This window comes from Callorhinus ursinus, unplaced genomic scaffold (genome assembly GCF_003265705.2).
Source record: "Callorhinus ursinus isolate GAN/ISIS: 27379988/994484 unplaced genomic scaffold, GSC_fseal_2.0 scaffold73, whole genome shotgun sequence".
In the NCBI taxonomy this organism is placed as follows: Eukaryota; Metazoa; Chordata; class Mammalia; order Carnivora; family Otariidae; genus Callorhinus; species Callorhinus ursinus.
This window is the reverse complement of record NW_027397135.1, coordinates 953,616-978,310: the sequence shown is the minus strand read 5'-3', so window position 1 is coordinate 978,310 and position 24,695 is coordinate 953,616. Positions and strand designations below refer to the sequence as shown.

At 41.0% G+C, this 24,695-nt stretch overlaps 1 protein-coding gene and 1 long non-coding RNA gene across 4 annotated transcripts in view; one reads left to right on the top strand and one right to left on the bottom strand.

The window, feature by feature from the left end:
* The window catches only part of POU6F2 (POU class 6 homeobox 2), a 485,531-nt gene that overhangs the window by 314,355 nt on the left and 146,481 nt on the right, over window positions 1–24,695 (bottom strand). The window lies entirely within an intron of this gene.
* The window catches only part of LOC141371482 (uncharacterized), a 30,700-nt gene continuing 17,552 nt past the window's right edge, over window positions 11,548–24,695 (top strand). Inside the window, exon 1 of one of the 2 annotated variants that reach the window (XR_012376461.1) lies at window positions 11,548–11,810. This is a non-coding gene — a long non-coding RNA (uncharacterized lncRNA). Of the gene's footprint in view, window positions 11,811–13,806; window positions 13,915–24,695 lie in introns of those variants that run through there. The other variant, XR_012376462.1, reaches the window with a different exon arrangement.

The following is a 24,695-nucleotide window of genomic DNA, read 5'->3' as shown; positions in this document are numbered from 1 at the left end:
GGACTCAGATTTCTTTCCAGAAGGGACAGCTGGATCAATCTGTAAATCAAGAACTAACAAGTCACAGAGCAAGCCAGGAATATGGGCCAGTGGCATCCCTCCTGTCCACTCTCCCTGTGTTCAGAAGCAATGAAAAACAACTCCGCAAGCTGCCCCAATGCAAAGAAATCCTCTTGTGTTTGCACATGAGGGCACTCCCTCGAAAGCCCTTCCCAGCCTAGCTTCTGAAACAGTCCTTGCAGGAGAAGGAAGATCTAAGTGCAATGACAGTGGAACGCTGTCCAGAGCATCAGGATTAGAAAGTACAAATGCGACCAACGGTAGGAGCAACATGGCTTTTCGTAATGTATAAAAAATAAGCAAAACAAACAACAGTTAGTTTCCATGGCAAAAAAATCGCGGCCACTCTTAGGAAGAAATCAGGTAGCAGACAGCACAAGCAGAAGAGAGGAGATCTAAACCCAGACTCATAAGATGAGCAACAAAACATCAGCATACCAGCCACCTCCCAGGCACTGCCCCTTTAGGGCAAAGGCTGTTATTACATATGAGAGAAGGTAGACAAGTCATACGCCCCTAATGCGTTGGGAATCTAGGAACTACCAGTCCACTGGTGAGCATAACCTGCCAGCTGGAGAGCTTACTGGGTGGGCTACGTCACTGGCATCGCCCAGTGCAAAATGAAAATGCAGAGCCCCTGGTTCGAAATTAGTAAAAACGTCACGATGGTGACAGTAGAGCAGGAAACAAAGCGTGAACCCTTCTCCGCCCCAGCCCTGTGTGATGCACGGGTCTCAAGCTCATGCAGCTGACCCTGCAAAAACACGACCACTCCCTCTCCAGACGGGTGATAAACGATGGTTTACTGTGTCGAAGCAAGAGGAGGTGGTGGAGGGAGTCTCTCTAACTATGACTTCATGATGTCAAAGATAAGAGTGGATGTTCCAGTCAGACTGTTGTAACTAATAGAGTTCTTCTGGTGGCATATTTCTTATAGTCTCATTGTTGGTCAGACATTTTCCCTGCAAACTTGAATCATCTTTTTTAATTCTCACCACTATCCACGAGTGGGTAATAGTGCTCTCCCCATTTTATACATAAGGAAACTGCTAATTTTCCTGGGTCTAGTGTCTAAATGTCTCATTCCTAAGGACTACTTTATATTGTTGCCTTACATTCAACAGGTATCTTGAGAAACACCACCACCTACATTAATAGCAAAATTTTACAGAGCCCCACCCTCTGTAATAAAAACAAGAAAGCACCCACTTGCTAAGACATACTTTGCCTTGCACTCATGCCATTCAATCTCCATGCTGAAACATGTCTTTACAGGACCCTGTACTTGCGGACATCTCTCTGGACTCTCATAATGTATATCACGGGAAGTCCTTAGTTAGGGCATGCAATCCCGAGAAGCCTAGAATCAAATGGTTTAATTAAATTAAGCTAACATGCATACATTTAACTGCACCTCAGCCAGGAGTGTTATATAGAGAGTTCCAAAGAGACACGGCCAGTTTATGGGAGCTTGGAAGAGGGGAGATTAATTCTGATTGGGAAATCTGAAAAATTCATGGAAGAGGTGATAGCTGAGCTGGGCATGAAAGGACATGAGTTTTTAATGTTTATGTTATGTTTATTAATGTCTATTTTTGTGGTAATTAATTAGAAAAGTTGAAAAATTAAAAGTTTTTATACCTATAAAAAATCTATAAGCCCATCATCTCAGAAGTAATCACTATTAACAATTAGATACATTTCTCTCTATGATATTTTCATGTGTGCACATTGATTGAAGGTGGGATTGTACAGTGATTTTGGTTTTGAATCCTGGTTTTTCACTTAACATATTTGGCTCGGTCAAATCACATTTTTTAATAGTTTCAAAGAATTCCGTTTTATGGAAGGGCCATAATTAATTGACATTTGGCAGGTCATTTATGTTGTTTTGAATTTCAAAGTGACTATTGACAGTGTTTCAAGGAACACCTCTAGTCTCAACTGATCTGTACCTCTAACTACTCCTTTCTAGGATTCTTTGAGGAAGAATCACTGGGTCAAAGACTCTTTATCCTTATATTTAGAAGCATATGAAAATTGCTTTCTTAAAAAGTTTCTTCTGGGGCACCTGGGCGGGCTCAGTTGGTTAAGTGTCTGCTTTCGGTTCAGGTCATGACCCCGGGGTCCTGGGGGATGGAGCCCCACATCAGGCTCCCTGCTTATTGGGGAGCCTGCTTCTCCTTCTCCCTCTGCCCCTCCCCCTGCTCATGCTCTCTCTCTCGCTCTTTTTTTTTCTCTCTCTCTCTCAAATAAATAAAATCTTTAAAAAAAAGTGTGTTCTATGAGGCATCTGGTTGGCTCAGTGGATAAAGTGTCCAACTCTTGATTTTGGCTCAGGTTGTGATTTCAGGGTCCTGAGATCAAACCCTGTGTCAGGCTCCATGCTAAGTGTGGAGCCTGCTTAAGATCTTCTCTCTCTCTCCCTCTGCCCCCCACCCAGCCCCCTTCACACTCTCTCTCTCTCAAAAAAATTTGAAAAATTTTGTTTTGCAAGTGTTAGCAAGGATATGGAAAAAAAGGAACACTTGGAAACTGTTGGTAGGAATATCAATTGGTGCAACCACTGTGGAAAACAGTATGGAGGTTCCTCAAAAAATCAAAAATAGAAATACCATATAATCCAGCAATTCCACTATTGAGTATTTACCCAAAGAAAACAAAAACACTAGTTTGAAAAGATATATGCTCCCTATCTTTATTATAGCATTATTTACAATAGCCAAGATACAGAAGTAACCCAAGCGTCCATCAATAGACAAATGGATAAAGAAGATGTGGCACACAAACACACACACACACACACACACACACACACACAAAGTAATATTACTTAGCTATAAAAAAGAGTCAGATTTTGCTGTGGGTGGACTTAGAGGGTATTATACTAAGTGAAATAAGTCAGACAGAGAAAGACAAATACCATATGATTTCACTTATATGTGGAATCTAAAAAACAAAACACGAGTAAACAAACAAATAGCAGAATCAGACCCATAAACACAGAGAATAAACTGATGGTTGCCAGAGGGAAAGGGTTGCGGATGGGCAAAATGGGTGAAGGGGGGTGGGAAACACAGGCTTCCAGTTATGGAATGACTACATCATGGGGATAAAAGGTACAGTGCAGGGAATATAGTCAGTGGTACTGTAATAGCTTTGGATAGTGACAGATGGCAGCTACACTTGGGGTGAGCAGAGCATTACCTAGACTTGTGGAATCCCTATGTTGTACACCTGAAATTAATGTTAACAGTGTGTGTCAACTATACTTCAATAAAAAAAAAAAAGTTGGTTTCAATGTGTACTAAACTTGTTTACACCCCAGGGACATTAGTTTTTCTGGGCATTTTCTTGGCATTTTTATACTTTTTATTCTTTTACATTTAGGCTTTGTCCAGCCAACCAGATAATCCCATATAGATTTCGATGGGAATTATGCGAGAACTATCAGGGGGAAAGTAAGATCATTTGATTTTACAGTATTTCCATCTAAGAACACAATATGCACTTCCACTTATTCAAATCTCCTTTCCTATTGCTCAGTAAAATCGTGTGGTTTGCTTCACGTAGGTGTCACACATTCCTTGATAATTCATGGCTGGAGTTGCCCTTATATCTTCTAATGTGCTTACTGCTGTTATATAGAAATGTCACTGGTTCTTGCATATTTATCCTGAAGCCATTCACTTTTGATGAACTTACTTATTAATTCAAAACATTATTTAGTTGTTGCCCTGGATTTCCTAGATTTGTCTAATCATACTGTCATCATATAACCATAATTTTATCTCCGCTTTCTATATTCTTCTTATTTTCCTCGCTTATTGTATTTGCCTGAACTTTCCAGACAACGCTAAATAACAACAGTGACAGTAAGAATTCATCTCTGGTTTCTGCTTTAAATGGAAATGCCTCCACTGTCTCACCATGAAGTATGACATTGGTTCTTGGTTTCAGATATCCCTTATCAGGTTAAGGAACTCTCCTCCTCTTCTTACTGTTTCAAGATATAATAAATATTTAATTTTATTGAATACCTTTTCTGCATCTACGGAGATCAACATTCTTAAAATTAGTGGACTTATTGATTGGAAGCATTATATTAATGCATTTCCTAATATTAAACTATCATAACCCTGGACTGAGTCTGGATGAGTGTTCTTTTAATGTACTGTTGAATGTAGGTAACTTCCTGGTCTTTTACTTACATTTTCCCATCTTTATATATGATTGCTCTATTGCCCTCTCTGTGTGGCTTATTAGAGTTTGACACTCAAATTCATAAAAAGTAAACTCCACGAAGGTTGGGTTTTTTGTTGTTGTTTTTTGTTTTCTGTTTTGTTCACATTCCTCTGCTTAGGACAGTGCCTGGTGCACAGTAATGATAATTATTTGTTGAGTTAATAGACTCAACAATAATTGGTATTTTTTTAAAGTTCTTGAGCCCATGTTCATAATTGCTTTCTCATAACATTTTTTATTTCATCTTTTTCAAATTTCTTGGTATATATTTGTTCATGTATTTATCAGAGGTTTGTGCCTTACCATTTCTTCAAGATCCATGGCCTAGATTTCTTTTTCCTTTCTATTTGTTGTTTTCTTTTTCTTTTCCTTTAAAGATTTATTTATTTGAGAAAGAGAGAGTGCACGGTGCGGGGAGGGGGGAGAATACTCAAGCAGACTCCCCGCTGACTGTGGAGCCCCATGCCTGGCTCTCCCCCAGGACCCTGAGATCATGACCTGAGCCAAAACCAAGAGTCAGAGGCTTAACCAACTGAGCCACCCAGGCACCCCTGTTTGTTGTTTGTTTTCTAATTTACTGATTTCTCTTGTCTTCCTTTTTATGTCAATCTACACATTTTCTTTTATTGTTCTCTTCCTAACTGCTTAAGATTGTTGCCTTTTTCACTTATTTTTATTCACTTTTTTATTATGGAAGATTATGAAGTTATCAAAAGTTTGTAGCAGGGTTCAAGTTTCGATTAGATCAATACTTTGGGATATGAACACTAGAGTTCCAACGTGAGAGAATGAAGAAGGAGAAAGAAGAATTGTCATTGTCATCAGCTCTCATCATCGTTATCATCATCATTACCTGTGGGCCTTATAGCAGTGGTTCTCGAACTGTGGTTCTGGGCCAACAGCATTAGCATCACTGGGGAAACGGTTAAAATGTAAAGTCTTGAGTCCCGCTCCAGATCTACTCTCTTAGAGACCCTGGAGGGGAGGCTCAGCAATCTGTGTTTTTAAAGGCCTTCTAGATGATTCTCATGCATGCCACTGCCTTAGAGTTACTCATTGTTCAGCAATAAAAGACGGGCATTTTATCTGTCCACAGTAACCTTAGAAAAAACAAATGCATTCATTTCAAAGGCATCTGTATCTACTCTGTTCTAGCTCCACAGGACTGCCATGTAGAACTATAATCTATATGATGGCACCCCCTGAAGTACTGCAGTGCACAGGACAATCTGCCAAACCACAGGCTATTGCATTAGGGTGATGCTATGGAGAACAAGACAGACAATGTTACTGTACTCATGGAGTGTCCATTCTCCTGGGGGAGACACACATGAACCTGGTAAACAATCAAATGCCTAAGATAAATATAAATTCTGAGAGGGCTTTGAAGAAACTACACAGACTACCAAATAGAGACAACTATTTCATATTCAAATCCCTGAGTATATTCACCAATGAACCTACAGTCATTTTGAAGCAAAGTAAGGAAAGAAACTCCCCCCCTTTCCACCATGTTGCTTCTCTTGACCTTATTCACTGCAGAGACGAGACACTGACACAGTCCTGCTCCCTCTTCTGTAGCACTTGAGAAATCACAGCAATCAATTGATGTGGGTACTCTTGACTCAAAACACACACTCAGGCTCCACACAACAGCTGTCTCTCTGATGGGGACATTCTCTTACTAGCCATATGCTTAAGGATGCTTAAGGCAGAGGGAACCCTAGAAACAGCTGAGTACAATGTTCAGAAGCACCGTGAGGAATGATATGGCCTGTCTCTCCCGGCCACAGGAGTTTACAATATTCTTTGACTGCACGCAAATGACGCAAATACTTCCAGAAATTATATCGGACAAGCAAGATCCCTGCTCATAGGTAGATATAGGGAATATAGTAGAATGTGATGTTTTATGAATTGGGTTGACTTGTTTCATTGTCCACAGGACAATTAAAAAGAGGTAATCTCGCCCACCAGCAAGAAGATGTTCCTTGAGTGTAATACCATCTCTAAACTCTTAGAGTGAGCTACCTCTAGTTCCTTCTATGCCACCAACGGAAAAAGAGTCAAGATCCTGAAAGTGCGTTCCACAGTGATGGACAGTGACTAGAGAAAACAAAAATGTAAGTAGACAGAGCAAAACAATTCTCATTCCTCTCTCCCCTTCCCCATAAACACAGGGTCTAAAGTGTTCAGGCTACTTTTACCCTGAACTCCGTTTTTGTCAGATCGATGACAAGTCACGTTAACAGCAGTGTTTAATTCTATCAATATGTGACCAATTGTGTTTGATTGTCTGGCCATTGATTTTACTTAGTGCTACAGTTGAGTCTGAAAGGAACTGCTTTTCCTTGCAATGCCTCACACAGTGACAAATGCTCAGGGCTGACTTTCTGTCGGGCTTGTACATCCCGAGGCCACCTAAAGAATAGTCAGCTCACATATCAAAACCCGACCACGTGATACAAATATTATTTCTGAAATCACAGGATCATCACTTGCCCCCTTGATTAGCCTTGAAAGAGAGCATGGCCCAAGATGAACAAGTGCAAAAGAAAAGAAATCAAGAGGTATCAGAATTAAGCAATTGAAAAAAAATTCAATATCCCAGTTGGTCACAAAAAATAGGGTTGTGAGCAACTTTGAATTCAGATGGGTAGATACTGATGCTCTTCTCTTACTTCACCCTTATCAACAGTTTTCCAGTATGGCCAGCCAAGTGATTTTTGATTTGGAAATATGGTTGTTGTTCCCGACTCCCACTAGTTCTCTCCGTTACACATTCACACACGCTCCTGGACATATGAGTCCATCTCTCCTTTACTTCCAAAATGGTTGCCACTCATAGGAAGGTGAGTGTATGGCTTTGGGGGGCAGAGGGGAGTGTCAAAGGAGGCTTGCCATTGTTTAGGTAAGAGATCAGAAGATAAGGCACAATAAAGTTAGTAATTTCCTCAACACCAACCCACTTCTCAAAATGGGCTCAGTATGGCACTTAAACTACCCATTCCACACACAGGATGTGGGCAGTGAGGATTGTCCTTGAAGAAAGAGGAGATCCAAAGAGGAACTAGGAGGAACTCAGGGAGGGGGCTCTGATACACATGGAGGCGGGGTACAAGGAGATTACTGCCAGCCTCCAGGAGGTGGTGACATCCCAGCCAAGTGAGGCTCTGGGTGATGCAGGGCTCGCCTTCCTGGAAGAGCTTCTGGTCTCCCAGAGGCACCCAGTACCTGGGGGCAGGAACCGAGTTTCCAAACTGTGGGCACCAGAAGCTTCCCCTCATCCTTCTGTGGTGTGGTGTTCCTGTGGCCAGGAGAGGAAAGAGGTCACTCTTGGCTCATCCAGGAGGGAAAACCAACAAAGGCAGTGATTAAAACGATGGGCATCTGATGAGCACTGGGTGTCATATGCAACTAATAAATAGTTGAACACTACATCAAAAACTAATGATGTACTATGTGTTGGCTAATTGAAGATAATAATAAAAAAATAAATGAAATGAAATGAGAAAGAGGAGATCCCAGTCATTCAAGGGGACCTGAGGTTTCGAGTCTTTGATCTTCTGACCCAACTGAGCCACCGTCCAGGGCTCTTTTTCAAAGTGGGCCGCCATGGTCATGGGCAGGCGGGGGTGGGGGGGATGCTGAGCGGCCCTGAGTGCCTCCGGACCCCCCGGCAGCCGCGTGCCACCGCCAAGGTCCTCAGCCCTCGCGCGCCATTACAGCACTCAGCTTATCAATTTACTTGCAAATGGCTCCCTGAAGTATTAACCCAGGTTAATTATTCGTCAAATATGATTATGCAATGGTAATGTAAAAAATCGGAAATGCGGGATGGAATTTTTCACTCCAGCGGTTTGGCGATTGCAGCAGCTGGTGGAGGAGCAGGAGTAATTACCAGGCCATTCCAGCCGGTGGATCAGCACTCCGGTTCCGGAGGGGAAGGGGGGAAAAAGCAATAAAGAACTAGAGGAGCGGGAATATGAGCCGTGCCAATCGACGTGGGGAAAATTTCACAGCTGCTGGTGGTGATAAATGAGAAACGGTGGCCCTACTTCTAATCAATACATGTAAATGCTACTCATTACAGCCTTTATACACACTTCTCAATTAGCCTTTCTTCCCACTGGTAACAGGGAATGTCATGCTTTCTGGACTGTGAAAGTGGTTCGGTGCTGGGTTCACCTGCATCCGGGCGCCACCGTGACAAGCCTCCCAGTGCGCGGGGCAGCAGGTGGGAGCGCAGAAGGTCCAGGTTCCTCCCAGATGCCAGGAAACCAACCCCCAAAGCCCACGTGAGCCCTTTTGAATCAGACTGTCTCTCTGAAGGCACCACTGGCTCATTTTGGGTGACTGACGGTCCCACCCAAGCCCTGCTTAGCATCCAAAAACTCAGAACTGTTTTAGGACATGGTCCAGAAAAGATTGTTTTTAAGCAAATTACTTTCTTCCTCTTAGGAAAAAAAATGTGGGACTTTTTTTTTTTTGGTTATTCTTCTGAGTAATAAAGTTCATTAGGATCCAGTGCCTTATCCGCATATAATTACAAAACTTCTTTCTAAAAACCTGAAAGATTCCCTAATTTGTTGTGTGTAGTTTCATTTTACTTTTGTGTAGGGACATAAGGGAACGCTCTAAATCAGGAAATTCCGAGCCACAGTCGCTGAGCTCGGCAAGCTGGTTGTACCTATATAACTTCTCTCCAGTGAACTTTTGAAAGCTATGATGCAGTTGTATACACTGTCAACAAAGTCAAATAGGACGGCCTCCGTGTGTCTAAATCGGGAATCCTATTTTTAAAGAGTAAAATTCTTTTTTTTTTTTAAAGATTGTATTTATTTATTTATTTGACAGAGAGGGAACACAAATAGGGGGAGTGGGAGAGGGAGAAGCAGGCTTCCCGCGGAGCAGGAAGCCCGATGTGGGGCTTGATCCCAGGACCCCGGGATCATGACCTGAGCCGAAGGGAGATGCTTAACAACTGAGCCACCCAGGTGCCCTAAAGAGTAAAATCCTTAAGAAAAAATTCGAGTCTCCTAATCTACAGGTAGGTGGCGTTTCTCTACCTTTCAGATAGTGGGAAGTTACTTTAATTACCTCCGTCGGTTTTGTTTTGTCTCATAAGAAATATTTTTCCGTTAATAAGATACACATACAGGCCTTTCTTTAGTTCTTTTAATGATATTTTACTTGAGTCTATGCTATGAAAAAATTTTTGAATAATTGTAATTATGCTCAAGTTTGAGCTGTTACCTGATGGAAAAATAAAGCCTTCAAATTGTGTGAAAAATAGTGAGTAAGGAGCTAGAAGTTTGACTATCTATCCATCATCTATCTATCTATCTATCTATCTATCTATCTATCTATCTATCTACTATCTATCTATCTATCATGGCCATGTTACCGGGTTGAAGATGGTATTATGATACTACAATTGTGAAACCCACTTGAAGGTTAAATGCCAAGAACTGTCCCTTACTTCATAGTCAAATTACATATATGAGTCCACAGTCAAAGTGAGGATGGGGATTGGGGAATCAGATGTAATTTTGAAGGCTTTCCGAAAGGATATTTTATATTTAAGTCAATTCAGGTCAAATTTCCTCTCGCTAAGAAATGGCCAATTACCGAGATAAAAAGAATCCCCTTTGAATCCTTCGGCAGCCTTTTATTCAGTCTGAACTCCTGAGAGGCTCCCTGTCTTTTCAGATATGTTTATTTTCACCATGATATTCCAGAAGCAATATCCACTCTTATCCTGATCTTGGATTTCATCCTAACCGTATTCAGAGAGTCTTTTACTAAATAAGGATGCCGGCAAGAGATTTGTTCTTAGAGTCCAATAAACTCCCACAGAATTTCAGTTGAATTCCTTTTCGGAGGGAAATGTACTTTCCTCACTCTGCAGAAAACTTAAATCAGAGAGCAGGAATAATGTGTGATGCTAATAGGAGATAAGGTTGGGCTGCAATCAGAGATCCAAGTAACTGGAAACCTTTGGTTTTCTTTCTTGTTTCCTAGCAATCCACATGTTGAATGAGAATAAAATACCGCCAGTTTCACCCTGTGCGCATTCATTACTGATGATAATCGGAATTTTGTGTGAAGACTGACAGTAGACTAGAATTCTACATTTATACACCAAAAAGTCCGTACATGGAGTCTCTGTGCACGAATATTTCCCACTAATAACTGGCAAATTAAGAGACACATCTAATGTAACCCATTTTTTGGTAATAATCTGCACATCCCAATTTTTGCTAATGTTCAGATGAGCTGCCTAATCTCCGCACCAGCCTGAACATGCAAGGTATGTCTGGGACTCAGCTCCTCTCTATTTGAGAGGGAAATCTCACCATTAGTTGCTTAGTTGATAATGGCATTGTTTGAGTAGAATGCAGGAATGTCATTTTGCCTCATATTGAATTTAATCTTGGAGAGATGATATGTTTTAAAGGGAAATGGACTAATACAAAGAAATAAACGTATACATGTATGTACAATGAAATGATACTGGACTCTCTACACAGAATCCCCAAACTGTCTACTTTCATGGAGAATCCAGATAGGTCTTGTCATTTCTTGACTCAGAACTTTAAAGTCAGAGTCCTGAAAGTGGCCTATGGGACCATATGCGGCAGGACCTTCCAGGCTCAGGGCCTTTGCAGCTGCTCCCTGCAACAATCTTTCTCTGGATATCCTCAGGACTCAATGTCTCCCTTCCTTTAGGCTTCTGCTCAAATGTCCCCTTATCAGACACCTTTGTAGCCCCCTGCAATCTAGCATGGTACCCCGTCACTCTCTAATTCTCTCCCCATTTTATTCTTTTTTATAGCCCTTGTCTCTACCTGATGGGTTCCATATTCATCTGTCTCTCTCCCTCTATCCCCCACTGGAATGTCAGCTCCCTGGCAGAAGAGACCTTGTTTGTCTCTTTCACTTCTACACACTGTCCCCATTCCGTCCATGATACGTGTCTTGCGTGTTATCATGGAAGTACATGGCTGGTACAGGATGGGCCCTGGATCCTGGCAGAACGCATAAATAACTGATCGAATGTTTCTTGCCTAAAATGAGATACAATCAAGATCCCTGCTATGGTCTGAATGTTAGTGTCCCCCCCCCAACTCTCCCCCTCCCCACGCGCAGAATTCTAGTTTTGGAATCCTAATGGCCATTGTGATGGTATTAGGAGGTAAGAAATCTGGGAGGTGCTTAGGTCGTGCGGGTGGAGTGCTCCTTAATGAGATCAATGTTCTTATACCAGAGACTCCACAGAGATCTCGTGCGCCTTCCACCATGCGAGGACAGAGTGAGACTTCCCATATTTAGAAGGCTTTTATGAGAACCCAACCACACTGGCACCCTGATCTTGCACTACTGAGAACTGTGAGAAACAAATTTCTATTTTTTTAAGACTCCCAATCTGTGGTATTTTGTTATAGCAGCCTGAACCGACTGAGACAATCCCTCTTCATTATTTTTTAAATGGCCACACTTCGGTAAGGAACCAGACAGAGCTCCTTCTGAGTCACTATGTCTAAAGCTGTTACAGCAGCCATGAGCCACGTGTGGCTACTTAAAATGTGCCACGAAAAGTGAAATGTGCTATAAGCGCACACAACATACTGTAATGTATTTCAAAGACTAAATACAAAAGAGAATAATGTAAAGTATCTCAATAATTTTTAGCTCATAAGTACATTTAGTTTGCGTATCAGAATGACAGCATTCATATACATTAGCTTAAACAAAACAGGTTACTAAAACTGACTTCACCTGTTCCTTTTTACTTTTTAAGTGTGGTTACTAGGAAATCTAAGCTGACATAGGAGGCTCACATTTAATTTCTACTGGGCAGGGCGAGTAAAGCATATCTAAAGTATAGTTTACCCACTTGTTAGGTCCTTCATCTATTTTTTTAGCCCACAGATCTAACTTATCCTATATATACTCAATACTCAGGACCAATAAGCCCCTTGCAGATAAGGAGATCCTGGCATAGACTGTAATATCTGTGTATGTCTGTGTACATTTAAAAAATGAAACACACAATTGGTTTCAGCTTTCTCTCGTGCAGTGTTAGAGAGCGTTAGCTTCCAGGAACTCGATCACCAAAATACTGAGAATCTCAATGGTTGGCTGAGGCCTACTTAGGAAAAGCTCAGACCCGATTTGATAACTTCCATTTCTAAATGAAGACTGAGCATGGCAGAAGTCCATGAACCACGGCACAGTTCATGAAGCCATTGCTAGAAGAAAAAGAAACGCATCCCACATACTTAACGGGCGGGGACTGACTCAATCTTTGCTCAACGACTGAGCGCTCCTGGCTGACTGTGACGGTCACCAGTAGCCATCACAGAGAACCAAGGAGCCCTGGACCCATTTCCAGATCCACATCCTAAATCTGCCTTCCCCTTCTCACCACTGGACCTTCCTCAGAAATGGGGGATTTCAGCCAAACAGAAGTTTTTCAGCTTATGAATCCTGAAGGCACCCAGGCATTGCCTCCACATTCCTCTTCTTGTTCTCAACCTCTCTGGATGCAACCTGTTTTGCCCGCATGCCTACATTATTTTATACCTTAAATCTTAGCCATGGCCAAATTCGGTTCTCATGGTGGCCGGGGTTGCAGATAAAGCTGTGTGTCCTTGCCGTCTGGTGTAAGAGATGATAATGAGCCAGACTGAAATGGAAGCTGTCACTTTGCATTGCATCCGAGCAACCTGAACAATGTAAAGAAATTAAAAGCTCCCAGTGGCAATGGATCCCATTTCAGTCATTAGCTGCGTGGGAGGCACGGGCAGCATTCAGGAGACCCAACCCAGTGGGAGTCTTTGGTCCTCAAGGGAATTTGCCACTAATGTTGCTTTATGCTCCACTTCTTTTTAATGCACACCAAGTACAAATGAATTGCTATTCTTTGTTTTTATTATTTGAGTCCAGCTACTGTAGATGGAGGGGGGAAAAAAATACAAGGAAAGCAAGAAAGACCCAGTTCTTTAATCTAGCAATCAAGGTAACAAAACAATTTTTTTATACATGGATATGCAAAAGTGTATTTGTGTGTTTATGTGACAGATATTATAACATAATGAATATAAAATGTGATTTCTTTATAAATTTTCTCTCTCTCCCACCCTCCCTCCCCTTCTCTCTCTCTTGTGGGTTTTTTGGGGGGGTGTTTTTGAAACTGGCCTGCTGAAAATGAATGAGACAAGCAAACCCACGACTGACTCTTATTTCAGGCTCAGAAATATGAAAAAAAATGTAATATATTTTTTAACAGAAAGTCTCAGAATATATGCTTCAATCTTGGAGTTTCAAAAAAGGCAGCGAATCAGGCAGAAGGACAGAAGGTTACAGATTAGTACTGGTCATTGCTCAAAGAGTACAGGTTATAAATAATAAAGGAGGAAAGGGTGAAGGACACTCAAATAGAACTGGGGACCCACAATGAAATAATCAAAGCAGAGAATCTAATTTCAGCTTTAAAAATACCATCTAACATTGAACTCCAACTGTATGGGAATCTTTCTGCTAGAGTTCTGCCACAGATACATAAGTGCCTGCCTCCTCTACACATGGTCCCCAAGTTTCAAGGTAAGTACTGGACTAGTATATGATTTCAAGTCTAACTTCATGGTCTTTTTTTCATTTGTCAAGTGAGAAATAGTATTTTCCATGGAAGTTTAAGTGCAAATAAAAAGAAACAAAGGAAAAACAGAGCACTGTAGCAAGTATTTTCAAGCAAGCACTCTGGATGTGTAGTTTTATACATTATATAAATTATATACATTTTATTTTTTAAAAAATATTTTATTTATTTATTTGACAGAGAGAGAGAGAGAGAGAGCACAAGTAGGCAGGCAGGCAGGCAGAGGCAGAAGCAGAGGGAGAAGCAGGCTCTCCCCTGAGCAGGGAGCCCGATGTGGGGCTCGATCCCAGGACCCTGGGATCATGACCTGAGCTGAAGGCAGATGCCTAACAACTGAGCCACCCAGGCGCCCCAATTATATATATTTTAATAGAGGTTTAACATTAGGGGCCTGACACACACTTGGATTGTCCTGGCAAATGTATCAGTGTATCTATGGGCAATATGGATTTTGCCTTCCTCCATACACAAACATCCATGCAAAGAAAACACATAAAGTCCATCATTCCAACCAAAATGTAGGTAACTTCAACTTCTGAAACTGTATCTGGCTTTACAGAGATAGGAAAACCTATTAGATGAACCTCCGCCACTATTAAGTTACTCTGAGCCACATGATTTGTATCCACTGAATGTTTGTGTTGGTTTTGCTACAAGACTCAGTCTTCACCAATGGGCTTCCGGTGGTTGTACTGGCTGCTGCAATTTACTTTTAACCTGCTTCTATGAAACTAACCCCTTAGTGGGGTACAAGAGGACACTAAGGAATTATGTTCTCCAGGATGTCTCAGAAGCCACTCTTGTTGTCACCAGAATGACGATAGCTATGACAATAGCAGGACCCTTCACGCTGTCTGGGAAAGCTTTTCTTATTTATTTCAAAATACAGCGGGCCATTTCATGAAAAGTATAGTTGGAGATCCACCAAATGCTACACTTGCATGTGCGATTTCATTTCTGAAAATGATAAGGAGAAACTGAGAAGGGGAAAGGGAAACTGAGTCTCTTTAGCAATTAGCGTGCACAAGGTCCCACGGGAGGCAGAGCTAGGTTTTGCTGCATCATAGTGCTCTTTCCACTAGGTCAAAGAGAAACAGAATTTCCCTATCAGTGGAAATTTAGTAGCAAACTAACCAAGAATTGAAGTGTTCTGTTCTACCGACCTGTTTCCCAAAGTGTTCAGATAAAACGTTCCATAGATGTGAACACTTTTCACCTGCACGAATCTGTGCACGCGTAAGTCAGGAAAAGCCCACTCTACAGATGGGGAAAATGAAGGTAGCGCAAGGTCACGCAGGGACTTGAAGAACATTTTTGGTTTCTTAGTCGTGTATCGTCATGTGGGTATGCCTGGATGCAATTTAATCTACATCCTACATATGTATACACACACTTCTTAGTAATTTACAGATTTCAAAACTAGTTCCTTGATGATTTTTTTCTGTTTTTATGTTCCTGACATATGTGAACTGGTCAAAACGTCAGTATATATCCTGTAATTTAAAAAAGGATAAAAAATAGAATAAAGGCCAGATCAAGAGAAGCTAATACTTCCTCTCGGAAACTGAGGAGTCATTGCTATGAGCCGACACAATCAAATAGATGCCTTAAAAATGCCCAAGACAACTTGAAAATGAGCAAGAGATAATAGAAATGTTACTCTTTTAAATCCTGGCCAGGCCAAAAGGGACAACAAGAGGAAGCTCCACAAAAATGTTGAAAACGCCCCCAAATTCACAAGCAACTGACTCTACTATTTGAGAAAATCGTGTTTTAACTGTAAGGAACTACATGTTAGGAGTGGGTGTGTTCATTGAAAGAAAGAAAATACAAGATTTTTTTCTCACAAGTATCTCATCAAACAAGGGCTCTATTTCCCACCAACTTTCTGAACACTTGATTTCATGATTATTTACTTAGATTTGTGTTTGGAATTTTCATATTTTCTCTGACAGAGGAACCGATCTTCCTGTTGTCTCCGGGGGATGAGCAATGTGTGTATCTGTGCCATAGGAAGGCATGCTGAGAAAGAGCAAAAGTCACACTACATCGGACACAACAAAACAATGGCTTCTATTGCCTAGATACCTCATTTGCATAATTTTAGCACTTATTAAGGACCTACTATTTTTATTTGCATCCTTCATGCTCTTTTTTTAAAAGACATTTGGACTGCTTATACTGCATGAGGCCCCAAGCTAAATACTTTACAATCTTTATTTCACACAGTGTTCTCTGAATCTGCCCATTCAACTGAAGGGGAAACTGAGTCTCTTTAGCAGTTAACATGCAGAAGGTCCCACCGGAGGCGGTGGAGTAGCTTTCGAGTGGTAGTCTGGCCGTAATCATAGCCTGTGCTCTTTCCACTAGGTCATGCTGTTCTTTGGGCTGCGCCCAAATTCCAGCCCATGTGAATCGTTTGAATTTTATAAATTAGTCATGTTTTGAATGCACAAGGGAAGTTCATGACTTCAAGGTTTGTTGCAATACAACTTTCAGGAAGCATAGAATCCTTCCGCAAAAAATATATACCCATATACACATTTCATAAAACAGATACTCGTCTAAAGATTCAAATGATAGGCTTAAGATTGCCTTACAAATTCGGTATGAAAATGGGGATGGAATCAGATCTCTTACCCTTGGTATATTATCAGTGATCATCACCCTTACCTAAACCTGACGATCAAGTATTTGTCTGCATATGGCATCATCTAAACTAAGTTAATGCACACGAACCTTTTCCTCCTGGATGGACATACAAACTTAACTAACAACGATATGCTGGCCAAATGCATAAATTAATTTTTTCAAATGCATAAATGAAATAAGAAAACAGCAAACAGATTATGTGCCTATTCTGGGGTAATGGATGAAGGAGAATAATGAGAAGCCCATGTTTTGACAGAGAAATACTGACCAGTCTTTTCTACCTAATTGGGGAAAAATCATTCATAAATTTCCAGTCTTAACTATGCTCCTTCACAAAGAATTCTGCTAAGACACAAGCCTGGGTGGGAGGAAACATCTGATAATGAAAACGGGCATCTACTGCCCTGAACTGGGAAAAGCCTTCTAACAGGGATTATTACATTTAATCCCGGAAAGAATCATGTGAGGACTATACTAACATTCCTACTTGCCAAGTGAGGAAAGGGAGGTTCACAAAGGGTAAGTAACTTGCCCGAGTTATTTATATAATAATAACAATAATAATAATAGAAGAGATCTCACTGAAACAAAGTTTTATAGAACAGTAACTTCCATTTTTTCATTATGGGTCATGGTAAAAAAAAAAAAAAATTAAAGTCACCATGCTCTACAATACCATCCCCAGGACTTACTCATATTAAAGCTGAAGGTTTGTACTTTTTGACCACCTTCACCCATTTCACCCATGTCACTTAAAACATTTTTAAGGGATTGAAAAAATAGTTAAGTGGCCTAGCAGAATCTTGCAAGTTGACTGGAAAGTCTGTCAGGTGCCCCAGATTTCTCTGGTTTATGTGATTCTTTTTTTAGGATTATTTATTTATTTATTAGAGAGCATGCGCACAAGCCAGGAGCCTGATGCGGGGCTTGAACCCAGGACTCTGGGATGGATATATATATATATATATATCCACCCATACTATATATATATATATATATATATATATATATATATATATATATAGTTTCTTTTTCCCAACATAAAGATCACCCCGGGGGTGGCTCAGTCAGTTAAACATCTGCCTTCAGCTCAGGTCATGATCCCGGAGTCCCAGGATTGAGCCCCGCATTGGGCTCCCTGCTCAGCAGGGAGTCTGCTTCTCCCTCTGCCCCTCACCCCACTTGTATTCTCTCTTGCTCGCGCGCTCTCTCTCTCTCAAATAAATAAATAAAATCTTTTTAAAAAATCACCTGTTGAGTCAATAAATTAGAAAATTTGGGTTTTCCCTTCAGCTATTTCTATCATGGAGTAGCTATAAGTAAGCAACATACTCCATTGCTCAACAGGTTGACGTAATCGTCAGAAATATATTACATATGATATTATGTTGTTTTTTATTCAAAGTATGAATTTTCATGAAAGACAGTGGTAAGAGTCCGTTGCCTTCATCGGTATCTTATTCCTATGTTATAAGTAATTGCTTAAGTATACAGGGCATATAATCAGATATATGAAGTTTAATATAGTACTGAATTTGTTTGACAAATATTGTCCTATCCATGAAATGGAAGGGGCTTCTGGTCAGTAAATGTCTGGTGTGAGGTTTGTCAAGCTCTCCTAGAGAAGAGCCGGTTTACAATTTCTTCCTACCACGCAGCACCTTCACATGGCCTCTATTTTATTTCATGCTGTGTCAAACCAGGGCATCAAATAGGGGCCTGGTGCTCCCCTACTTGGAGAACCTCAATTTGTCATATACACCTCCCTCTTTCATGAATCACAAGCCCTTGGTTTCAACACATTGCCCTGCATCTGAACCATTTATGACATACATTCTTTTTTTAAAAAGATTTTATTTATTCATTTGACAGAGAGAGAGAGAGAAAGAGCACAAGCATGGGGAGGGGCAGAGGGAGACAGAGAAGCAGGCTCCCGGATAAGTAGAGAGCCCGATGTGGGGCTCAATCCCAGGACCCTGTGTGAGTGCATGGACATTATCGCTTGCTGCCATACACTGGCTGCACTTCGAATCCTAAGCATTGTTCCGCTGTCCTCTCACTTGTGGAGTTACTGTTGAGAAATGTGCCACCATCTGAATTCCAGACATGTGTCCCGTTGTTTCTAAAAATGTGTAGAACCTTCTAAAATGTCACAATGTATGATCTTCTGTCATTCGTTGTATGCGGGGTACTTGGTGGACCCTCTTGATCTGGAAGCACCTGTCCTTCATTTATGGGGAATGTTTTGTGTCATTTCTTTGGTAATTTCCTCTCATTTTTCTGCTCCTCCTGTTAACCAGACAGTGAATTTCCTGGCTCTATTGTCTAATTCTCTCTTCAATCTTTTCTATCCTATGTATGTTATGAAAACAACTGGTAGATTTCAATTAGGCATTTCAAACCCTCGGTTGAATTTTTTATTTCTGCAATCATCTTTTTATTCCAAGAGCTCTTTCTCAACCTCTGAATGTCCCTTTCTGTAGCATCCTTTTCTTATTTCGTCATAGTAATGTCTTAAGTTGCTGAGGGGATTATTCTTTTCTCCAAGTTTTATTTTGCTGTACCCATTGTTTTATTTTTTTTCAAAGTTCCTTCTTCAAATCCTATTTCTTTATTATCTGTCCTTCCTATTCAAAGTTTTCCAAATACCAGTTCATCCTTGGCTATTAGTAGTTATTTAAAAGTAGGGTAATAAAAGGCTGATTGGTCCCTCTACGCATAGGTGAGTTTTATCGACTTAAGACTTGTTAGCGTGAGAACCGGTCATTTTGTGGCAAACACCCAACATCAAGCTTATGGAGATTTTCTACTGGACCATACCATTTCTCCCAAGAAGATTCCTCTAATCTTCTGCTAAGAGGGGACATGGTGGTGGTATAAAGACATAAGACCAACTACTGGCATTCTAGAAGGTGAGCAGGGGAAAGGAATTGAGGGTCTGACTTCCATATGTCCAACTCTTCCTCATCACCTTTGTTTTCAGTCCTGTGTGTGTTTCCTCCTTGCTGGTGTGGTTGTTCCTTGGGACTGGAATCTCTGTTTCATTTTCCCCAAAAAGTAAGACTCCCATCTCTGCTGGGTGGCAAAGAATCTCTCACCTTCTAAGGGGGAAGCAGGAAAGGTCTTGAAGCTCTAACTGCTCTTTATGAGACTTTCAACAAATTGTCCTGCTTGCAGCTATACCCCGACATAACCTGTGCAGAGGTCCTAGGCATCCCCAGGTCCAGAGAGGACAGGAACTCCGGTGTGTGGATTGGCCTCCCTCTTGCTGGCTTTTCCTCCTACAGGCCAGAAGGGCTCACTTTTCTCTCCTCAGTTACACTAGTTTTTACTCATCCATTTCCCCTCTTCTGAAAGCTCGTTGACATGTTCCCTTCAGGTTCATCTCCTCCCTGCTCCTCTTCGTCCTTAATAGTTGTACAACTTTTAAAATTCCTTTTTGGATATGTTTGTTGTGTTTCAGTACGAGTGGAGAGAAATGCATGGGTTCAGTCTCCCATGTTTAACTAAAAGTCCACTGTAGTGCTTTTGGTTTTGTTTGCTTGTTTGGTCTATCCCCTGCTGGGATCAAAGTGGGACTTGGTTTCCCAAGGGAGGTAATTTGGTAATTCAAGTGTGTCTGTCTTTGTGGAGCATTTGTGTTTACCTCTCTGCTGCTGTTATAACCCTACACCCAAGCTGTCAGCAACCACACAGACTTATCAGCATAGTGATTTATTATACAACAAGTGAAGCAATAATTCACTTGCTATTAAGTAATTTTCTGGGGGTGCCTGGGTGGCTCGGTCGGTTAGGCGTCTGCCTTCAGCTCAGGTCATGATCCCAGGGTCCCGCCACCACTCCCTCTGTTTGTGCTTGCTCTCTGTCTCTCTGTCAAATAAATAAATAAAATATTTTTTAAGTAATTTTCTGGGTACACACTACTGAATTCTCTTGAAACATGCCTTTCTTTCAAAATACGCAATATTGATATGCACCCGAATACATGGCCTCCAGGCTGGAATTCACCTCGAAAAAGGAGCTCTCTCAGGCTCAATATACAAATAAGAAGGTACCCACTATGGAACAGCATTTTAGAGAAATCAGGATAGGATTCTAATCCACTCCCAACCCCCACAATTGCTGTCTGACTTACTGCCTAAAATTCTATTTTTAATTTAAACTTTTTTTTGTCCCCAAGATTTTCCCTCCTTGATGTGCAAGTACTCTTGGGAGGTGTTAACACACAGAAATCTTGGTATAAATAAACAATATGAAGATTTTTACTCGGAGGGAGGGTTTATCAAGGACCTGATGTTGGAAGGAAATGAGAAAGATGTTCTAGAAAAAAGAAGGGCATAGGGTGGATGGTGAGGGGAAGGCACCACACGTCCAGGTTATGCAGATCAGCAGTGTAGTAGCTAAGAGGAGGGCTCTGGGGGCCAGAGAGACCTGAGTTCAAATCCCACTTCCGTCATTACTGGCTATGTAAGGTTAAACAGTTAGCCCCTCTCTGTGTTTTCTCATCTTCAAAACAGAGATAATACCTATTTCAAAGAGTTGTGAAGATGAATGCGGTTGTTTATGTCAAGTGCTTAGCAAAGTGCCCAGCACCTGTAAATGCTTGATAACCAGTAACTACGAATGGTAGTGATAATGACGGTGATAACTAGCTTCATAGTTTTCACCAGAGCTGCCCAAAGATGCCCACAGGGAGGTGCAGGTCTGCTGGGTCGATTTGCCCAAATTTACTGTAAGGCAGTGAACGGGTTACTTAATCTCAGAAGGATCTCTTACTTTCTGCAAATGAGAACAAGCACTCAAAGTGGAATTTGGTGCAAAATCAAATAAATTCTTCCATAATCCAGGTTAAGAGGAGCCACTGCCAGAGTTAGGTACCTACATTATACAAAGAGAAGGTGTCTTTTTTTTTTTTTTTTTTTTAAGATTTTATGTATGTATTTGAGAGAGAGAAAGAGAGCATGAGCCGGGAGGAGAGGGAGAAGCAGGCTCCCCGCGGAGCAGGGAGCCCGATGCAGGGCTCGATCCCAGGACCCCGGGATCATGACCTGAGCGGAAGGCAGACGCTTAATGACCGAGCCCCCCAGGTGCCCCGAAGGTCTTTTTATTAAAAAGAGATCTTACTGGGCGCCTCGGGGGTCAGAGGCTCCAATCTAGATCTCACACTCCTTGTCTGTGGCATGAAGAGTAAGCCAGTCATCACAAAGGTTTGTTTTCCATGCCTGCCTGGTATTTGAGGTGTCTCTCTTCTCTTCCACAACTGGGAACATAAACTTCTAATTATATCTATTTTAACAGCTAATATGTATTTAGCTACCTAAAATCACCATAACGTATACCTGTATAAATCAAAGGAATACAAGTAGGTAACACAAACACACGGCTACACACATATCTACCTACCTACCTATCTGCTTATGTACTCACATCACAACAACGTGATGTATGTGCATAATTACTTCGTTATGCATCTTTTATAAAATTTAAAATTCCTCTTCAGCAAAGCTACATTGGTAATCTCTCCAATTGGCAGCAAGTGTGGTGTTTACAACAGAAATATTTATTATTACAATTAAGCATTAAAAGACAATCTTCCTTTGGTGTAAGGGTTAACAACTTCATTTTTCTGGTAGAAAAACTGTAATTCGGCACCTTGCCAGCAACAATTTTTTAAATAAAATTCCTTGCGTTTAATACCATCAAAAATCAGTTCCATCTTTTTTTTCCAGAAAAATCACCTTTTCATTAACTTGAGGTGATGATTTCCATGTGAATGATATTGTTTATCTGCACTTTCCCCACATTTGACCTTATTTCTTCTAAGAAATATGGAATATTGCTTTGGGCCTTTGAAAGGCAGGGGGCTGGAGGAAGTTTCTATTAGAATAATCTCCACCTAAAGAGGTTTTAAGACTCACCTATCCATTGACCCATGAAGGGTAAATGCTAAATTCCTACAGTCAAATATTCATTCTAACCCTTCAGAAGATGAATGAGCTTGCCTCTTATTTAAATTACCCTAAGATGGATAAGATTTTTACTGTCAGATGAAAGGTGATAATCATGACCACCACGGCAATCACCATCACTTGGTTGTTAACAAAGACAAAAATGACAAAGAAATTTGGCTTCCCCCAATGACTTCCTTTGTAATGTTTATTTGTGTGTGTGTGATCTCGGCACTTCTCTATGGACTCCGATGTCCATATTCAATCTATGTTTACCTATATACTGATGCACTTGCACATCCTTTGTGAACACTGTCCTCTAGCTTCCTGGTGGGCCCCGAATTAGCATTCAACTAAGTATTTCTTAAGATATAACCTGCTGACCCCTGCATATTTAAAGTGTGCTCTGGACCTGGCATTTTCCTCGAATTTCCTTCCTCATAGCGGGTGCTCCATTCTCCACACTCGCTCACCTTCAGTCAGCCTGTGACACGCAGCGATGCACCACGTTGGAAGCAAACGTGTTCTGGTGAATCTCCCTTGTAAGCGTGGTTCCCAGAGGACTTTGATCTAGGGTGGGTTTCATTGAAATGAGGCACTCTCCAAGCTTACAGAAACAAGAGATGAGCTATTTTGGAGGCCCAGTTTCTCAACAGCCAATTTGCAATGAAAAGAAACACATCTGGGATGGGAGATACGGTGATATCACACACAGTTCTTCAAATTTCTACCTCATTTGTGAGTTGACTGGGTTGGTTGCCAGGTCTTCAGGACCCCTGACTTCACCCTGGCTCATTCCAGACCTTGTTTCCTCTATATAACTATAGGGAAGATGTTCTGTTCCCTTAGCGGTTTTCTCTCCTTGTATGTTTTCTTCCCTTTGTATTCTGACTTGAGGAGAAAGCTGAGGTATGTTTTTCCCTTAGTGAGCTACCCCAAGCAGTAGCCCGGACTACAGCAGCAGTGAACCTCTAAGACCTCACCACTTGCCCCAGGAAAAGATGGTTTGGTCCTGTGGTATTAAAATTCTAGCAAATTCTACCCATTGGACTTAGAGTGTTTCTCTTCTAAATCTGAGGCTTAAAAAACTAAATTAAACAGGGCGCCTGGGTGGCTCAGTGCGGTAAGCGTCTGCCTTCAGCTCAGGTCATGATCCCAGGGTCCTGGATCGAGCCCCCCATCAAGCCCCCCATCGGGCTCCCTGCTCAGCGGGAGTCAGCTTCTCCCTCCCCCTCAGCCCCTCCCCCGGCTTGTGCTCTGCTCTCTCTTGCTCACTCTCTCTCTCAAATAAATAAAATCTTTTTAAAAATTAAATTAAATGAAGTCAGATTAAGTTAAAACTAAACTAAGAGCACTTTCTTCTCCCTCCTTTCATTGTTTTATAAACAATGGCGATGTATTTTCATAAAGTGGGCACCAAGAGGCATTTTTCTGATTTTAAAGTCAAGACAATGATATACTTCAAAAGTCTTTCCCATGTTTCTTTTTATATCTTGTGTTTCTTTGTAATTTATATTCCAAACAGGCTCAAGGATAAGACCAGGATATTCATATGAGTTTTCTGATCTCCGGAAATAATTTTTTTTTTCTGTAAGAGTAAAATTACCATTTAAAAATTTCAGCTGCCTTGTAAAATTCAAGAATAGTTAATTAGAGGGTTAAAAATATAAACATCTAATCCATAATAGCTTAAGATGGCAGTATCCTTTCTCTGGGGAACAGAAACTTTAGAAATCTGATTAGCATTGCTAATCAACACAGATCTTTTCAGTACATAGTTATTATATAGCAACATGCCAAGTCTAATTAATATTCCAGAGTGCCAGTCAAGATTCATTTTTGTTCATTTGATCTATGAACTTTTTCAAGTAAAACACTGATTTGGGGGCTATAATTGGCCCCTAGAGAGTATATACTGTATTTTAAAAGTAGAAGAAAAAAACCCACCCAATTCTTATGCCTTAAGCAATTCTACATGGATACTTATTGAAATAGTTTGCCAGTGGCAGCTCATTTTAAATAGTATTTTTGAATGTTTCATCTCTGCCCTGCCCTTTATTCTTTTCATTAGTTATAAAATAACTGTACCCCAAAAAAATGAGTGGGCAAAGAGGGAATTTGTAATC